This window comes from Bubalus bubalis, chromosome 2, assembly GCF_019923935.1.
Source record: "Bubalus bubalis isolate 160015118507 breed Murrah chromosome 2, NDDB_SH_1, whole genome shotgun sequence".
NCBI lineage: Eukaryota > Metazoa > Chordata > Mammalia > Artiodactyla > Bovidae > Bubalus > Bubalus bubalis.
Genome location: NC_059158.1, coordinates 158,454,471 through 158,460,684, shown reverse-complemented (window position 1 = coordinate 158,460,684; position 6,214 = coordinate 158,454,471).

The following is a 6,214-nucleotide window of genomic DNA, read 5'->3' as shown; positions in this document are numbered from 1 at the left end:
GCTTCCTGCACAATCCCAGCCTACCTCCCTGTTTGGGGGCTGTGAAGGCTGCAGCCTCCTGAGTTTGATTTGCTGTATGGGGTTTGGATTATGCTGGTGTCTTTTGTCCCTCCATCTGGGGCTCACAGAGTTTGGGCAACTCAGAATGTATGGTGCGGGTAATCCCTGCTCCCTTATCCCCCTTTTTTGAGGCAACCAGCGAAGCCAGGTGTGTGCATGTGCATATGTGTGTGTGTGTGCACCGAAGTGACTCCTCTGCCTCACTTGACTGGATGCCCCTCCAGGTCTCAGATCTGGCGTATTCGTGGTTGTACTCACAATGCCAGGCATAGGGCTGCGCTTATAAACCCTACTCTGTCCTTCCCAAACTCTAGCGCCGGTCATCATCGCAATGACCAACCATGGTGAGGGACAGGCTTGGTGGGGTGTAGATATTTTCTGGGTCCTACAGTGACTGGTGGCCCAGGGATGATCCTGTTGGAAGCCTGAGCCCAGCTTTGGGCCCTGAGGATAGGGTGAAGCCTGAGGGTGTGCTGGGCATCCCAGACTACCGCCTCTCTGTCCTGGAAAAGGGGCAGAAAGTGAAGGTGATGTGGCCTAATTTTTGGACTCTATATCCCCCTCCCCAGATGTCATCCAGTCTTGTCCTGACCTCAGAGCCTCATGAACCCTCCTCTGTCCTTGGAAGGTTTCAGGGGGAAGTGAGTTCACAGTCTCCCTCCCCTGTCCGTTCCTATTGCAGACCCTTTCTGACTTTTCCCTCTGTCTCCCATCTCCCTACCTTCTCTACTCTGCATGCGGTTGCAGGGTGGAGGGTGGTGGGTGGGAGCCAGGGGGCCACCTGAGGGTGGGCAGGGACAGGCAGTCAGGGCAGCTCGGAGGAAGGAGCCAGGGGCACTAGAGGAGGGTGATCAAGGAGAGGGGAGAAGGTGGGGGCAGGGAGAGTGGGCACATGGGCCTGTGGACGCCCACGTGTGACAACCACGGGGACGGGCATGGGGACGAGTGACTGTCTGCATTTGGATGAGCTGGTTTCTGAGTGGCCTCTTGAGAGAGCCTGGCTCTCACCCATGACTCAGCCTGCCTTCATCTGCAGGATGGAACTGTCCCAGCCCGAGCTCATGCCCACCGCTCCTCTGGCTCCAGCGGGTGGGGGTGGGAAAGGTGCTGTCGCCAGTGTGCTCTCCCCTCTCCAAGCGCCCCATTCACACTGCCACCCTCAGGAGACTTCGGTCACCCTGGAAAGGGCAGCCGGGCTGCCGATCGCCTGCCAGAGGAGGTGTTTTATCACGTTCCTGTGGTGGATAAACATCTCTCGGGCTCTCAGCCTCCCTTAGGAGTCAGGGCTTAGAAGCTACTCAAGCATTTGGGCTCCTGGCCAGGGCACTCCTACCAACGGTCCTGCCACTGAAATGCCACCCTCCCTGCCACAGGACCCCCTTCCCCTCCGCCTCCTTCTGTAGACTGAACTTCTCTCCTTGGGCCACAGGCTGTGCTCACATCATCTGTCCCCACCCGCAGCCTCGCTCCTCCCCTCTCCCTTCTGGCAAGTCCCCTTCCCACCAGGCCATCTTGTCCTCTAGTCCCTGCATACTGGCCACACTCACCCCCCTAAGCAGTCTGTCCTCTACTTAGGCCACACTGCCCTCCTTGCTCTGGTGGCCTCTTTGTCCCCCTCAGGCCCCACTGCCCGCACCTCTCTCCTCCCCTGGCCGGAATCTGTGACCTGCTCCTCCTCTTGGCTTTGAGGAAGCTTGCCCTTGCCTTGGTACCCACAACTCTGAGCCTCAGCTCTGAATTAGTGGAGCCTGGTGGTGTAGGCCTTGCACCCTTCAGGCGGCCTCCTTGTGGTCCCATGACTGCCCTACACCGGGAGCCCTCCCTTAGTCTTACACAGCAGCCTGCCAGCCTAGGGAGAGGGGAAGGTGGGGCTTGGCATTCCTCCGGAGCATTCCCGCCAAACCTTCTCTGACCTGGGCGCCAAGGGGCCTGGAGGGCATCTCCAGGTGCCAGCCTCGCCTCCTCACTCTCTGCCATATCCCAAGACAAGTGGCTGCTTGTTGGATGCTGGTGGGAGCAGAGGGGAGGAGACTCTGGGCCGCCTCTGCCTCCTCTCTCTGGAAGCCGGCTCCTGGGGTCAGTTCATCCAGCCTCTGCCCAGTAGCTCAGAGCCCTACTGAGTTTAGGAGATCCCCAAGGGTAAAAGGTCCTGCAGCCCCCCCTGCATTCCTGTTGTGGGGTCCTACATCTGTGATGGGAGTTCTGGGGTCTCATCTAACTCCCTCTGCTCTGGGTTGAATTGCTTCCTCTATTTCTCTAGTCATATATACTCATAGACCCCACAGCTGAAGGGGTTTGGTTAGTGGTTCTGAACTTTGAAAGGTCATAGATTCCTTTGAGAATCTGATGAAAGCTATGGATTCTCCGGCTAGGGAAATGTGCCCAGGCGTGTGCACACACAGATACGCATGCAGACATGCATGCACACACACACTCCACCACTGTAGGATCACTCTCACACAATATCAGGTCCTGATCCATACCAACCCCAACCCTGCACTGCACAGATGAGCACACAGAGGCCCACAGAAGGGAAATGACTCGTCCAGGGCCACACGAGGGATAGCAGAGCCATAATAGAGGGATAGACAGGACCATAACCTGTGTCCTGACCCTGCATAAGTGGGAATTTGGTTCTCAGACTGCCTGCAAGGTAGGTGGGTCTGGTCATTCACCTATTTAACAAACTTTTTTTTCTTTAGTTTTGGGATATTCATTGCCCCAGTTTATAATAGAATTAACTTCACTGTAAGTGTATGCATTGAGCTTCCCAGGTGGCTCATTGGGGAAAGAGTCTGCCAGCAATGCAGGAGCTGCAAGAGACCCAGGTTCGATCCCTGGTTTGGGAAGATCCCCTAGAGGAGGGCATGGCAAACCACTCCAGTATTCTTGCTTGGAGAATCCCATAGACAGAGGACCCTGGTGGAGTACAGTCCATGGGGTTTCAAAGAGTCAGACACGACTGAAACGACGGAGCACGCCTGCACCCAGGTTTATGTATTTCTTAAATTTATTTTTATTGAGATATAATTGACATATCACACTGTGTAAGGTGAAAGTATACAGCATTTTGATTTGTTGCGTTTATATATTGTGATGTGATTACCACTGCCGTATTGGCTAACACCTCTATCATGTCACATGATTATCACTTCTTTTTTTGTGATGGGAGCAATGAAGACCCGGTCTCTTAGCCCATGTGCACTTTTGAGCACCTGCAGTGAGCTAGCCGTGGAGCTGGCAGCTGAGGCCAGAGCAGGAATGCAGGCAGTCCCTGTTATTTTTTTTTTTTTTTTAATTTTTAAATTTTGTATTGAAGTGTAGCTGATTAACAGTGTTGTGATAGTTTCAGGTGAACAGCAAAGGGACTCAGCCACACAGATACCTGCAGGCAGCCCCTGTTCTTGGCTTCAGAGTGGGTGTCAGTCCAAGAGGAGAGGGAGAACCAAGTGCAGACAAGTAATTGCACAAATGCATTGTTGGAAACAGTGCAGTGGAGGTAATGGGGGCTACCAGAGGGATTGGAGTTAGATCAGGAAGGCGGAGGAAGTAGCATTGAAACAAGGAGCTGACGTGCTGGTAGCAGTTAGAGAGGAGACGCGTTCTAGGTGGTGGGACCAGCACGTGTGAACGTCGTGAGATGAAGGAGAGTTGGGAGCTCCTGGGGAATTCTACAAAGGCTTTCGCCAGCCGCTCCCCCTGAGTCCTGTGATCCATGCAGTGTGTGTGTGTGTGTGTGTGTGTGTGCTCACGTGCGCGTGTGTATTGGAAGCAGGGAGAGGCAGAGCAACAAGACCTGGGGAGGTGGTCGCTGTTACCTGGGGGAGGGATGATGGTGGTTTGGGTTAGAGAGGTGACAGGTCATGGGGAGGGGTCACGTGGGGTGGGTGAGGCCAGAACTGATTCCAGAGAAGGGACAGGACATGGAGGCTTGGAGGTGGGGTGAGAGGGAGCAGGAAGGAGGGTGTGAGGTGAAGATTCCCCTTATAAAATTGGAAGGTGGTGGTGCTCAAGCTGGTTTTAGAAAAGGCAGAGGAACCAGAGATCAAATTGCCAACATCCACTGGATCATCGAAAAAGCAAGAGAGTTCCAGAAAAACATCTATTTCTGCTTTATTGACTATGCCAAAGCCTTTGACTGTGTGGATCACAAGAAACTGTGGAAAATTCTGAAAGAGATGGAAATACCAGACCACCTGATCTGCCTCTTGAGAAATTTGTATGCAGGTCAGGATGCAACAGTTAGAACTGGACATGGAACAACAGACTGGTTCCAAATAGGAAAAGGAGTACGTCAAGGCTGTATATTGTCACCCTGTTTATTTAACTTGTATGCAGAGTACATCATGAGAAATGCTGGACTGGAAGAAACCCAAGCTGGAATCAAGATTGCCGGGAGAAATATCAATAACCTCAGATATGCAGATGACACCACCTTTATGGCAGAAAGTGAAGAGGAACTAAAAAGCCTCTTGATGAAGGTGAAAGTGGAGAGTGAAAAAGGTGGCTTAAAGCTCAACATTCAGAAAACAAAGATCATGGCATCCAGTCCCATCACTTCATGGCAAATAGAGGGGAAACAGTGGAAACAGTGTCAGACTTTATTTTTCTGGGCTCCAAAGTCACTGCAGATGGTGACTGCAGCCAGGAAATTAAAAGACGCTTACTCCTTGGAAGGAAAGTTATGACCAACCTAGATAGCATATTCAAAAGCAGAGACATTACCTTGCCAACAAAGTTTTGTCTAGTCAAGGCTATGGTTTTTCCTGTGGTAATGTATGGATGTGAGAGTTGGACTGTGAAGAAGGCTGGGCGCCGAAGAATTGATGCTTTTGAAGTGTGGTGTTGGAAGAGACTCTTGAGAGTCCCTTGGACTGCAAGGAGCTCCAACCAGTCCATTCTAAAGGAGATCAGCCCTGGGATTTCTTTGGAAGGAATGATGCTAAAGCTGAAACTCCAATACTTTGGCCACCTCATGCGAAGGGTTGACTCATTGGAAAAGAGAATGCTGGGAGGGATTGGGGGCAAGAGGAGAAGGGGATGACAGAAGATGAGATGGCTGGATGGCATCACTGACTCGATGGACATGAGTCTGAGTGAACTCTGGGAGTTGGTGATGGACAGGGAGGCCTGGCGTGCTGCGATTCATGGGGTCGCAAAGAGTCAGACACGACTGAGCGACTGATCTGATCTGAAGGCTTCATTGGGCATTCCTCCATTTTAGTGAAGTATTTCATAAATGCATTAAAGTGCACAAACTTTTCACAAAATGAACACACTCCTGTGGCCATGTAACCAGCACCAGTCAAGAAATAGAGCCTTGCCCACAACGAGAAGGTCCCCTTCCCCGTTCCCTTCCAGGTACTAATTGCCGTCTGAGGGTTATTCACTGTCCTGACTTCTACCAGCATAGATGTGCCTATTATAGAACTTCTTAGAAATGGAGCATGTGTGTTCTTTGGTGTCTGACTTCTGATCAACATGATGGTTGAGAATTTCATCCATGTGCTTGTGTCTAGTTGTAGAGCGTTCCTTCTCACTGCTGCTTAGTGCTCCACTGTTTGAAGCTATCAATTCTGCTACTGACAGGCATTTAGCTTGTTTCTAGTTTGGGGCTATTGCGCGTGAACATGAACATTTTCACGCATGTCTTTTGGCGATCCTGTGTTCTAATTTCTGTTGGGCAGACTCATCCGTCTATCTTGATGTGTGTCTCTTTGCTGTTGTTCAGTTGCTGAGTCATGTCTGACTCTTTGCAACCCCGTGGACTACAGCACACCAGGCTTCCCTGTCGTTTACTATCTCCAGGAGTTTGCTCAAACTCAAGTCCATTGAATTGGTGATTCCATCCAACCATGTCATCCTCTGTCATCCTCTTCTCCTCCTGCCTTTAATCTTGCCCAGCAACAGGATCTTCTCCAATGAGTTGGCTCTTTGCATCAGGTGGCCAAAGTATTGGAGCTTCAGCTTCAGCATTAGTCCTTCCAATGAATGTTCATTGAATATTCATTGAATGAGAGTCTTTTCCAGCACCAGAGTTTGGAAGCCTCAATTCTGGGCACTCAGCCTTCTTTATGGTCTAACTCTTACATTCGTTCATGACTACTGGGAAAACCATATCTTTGACTTTACAGACCTTTGTCGGCAAAGTAAC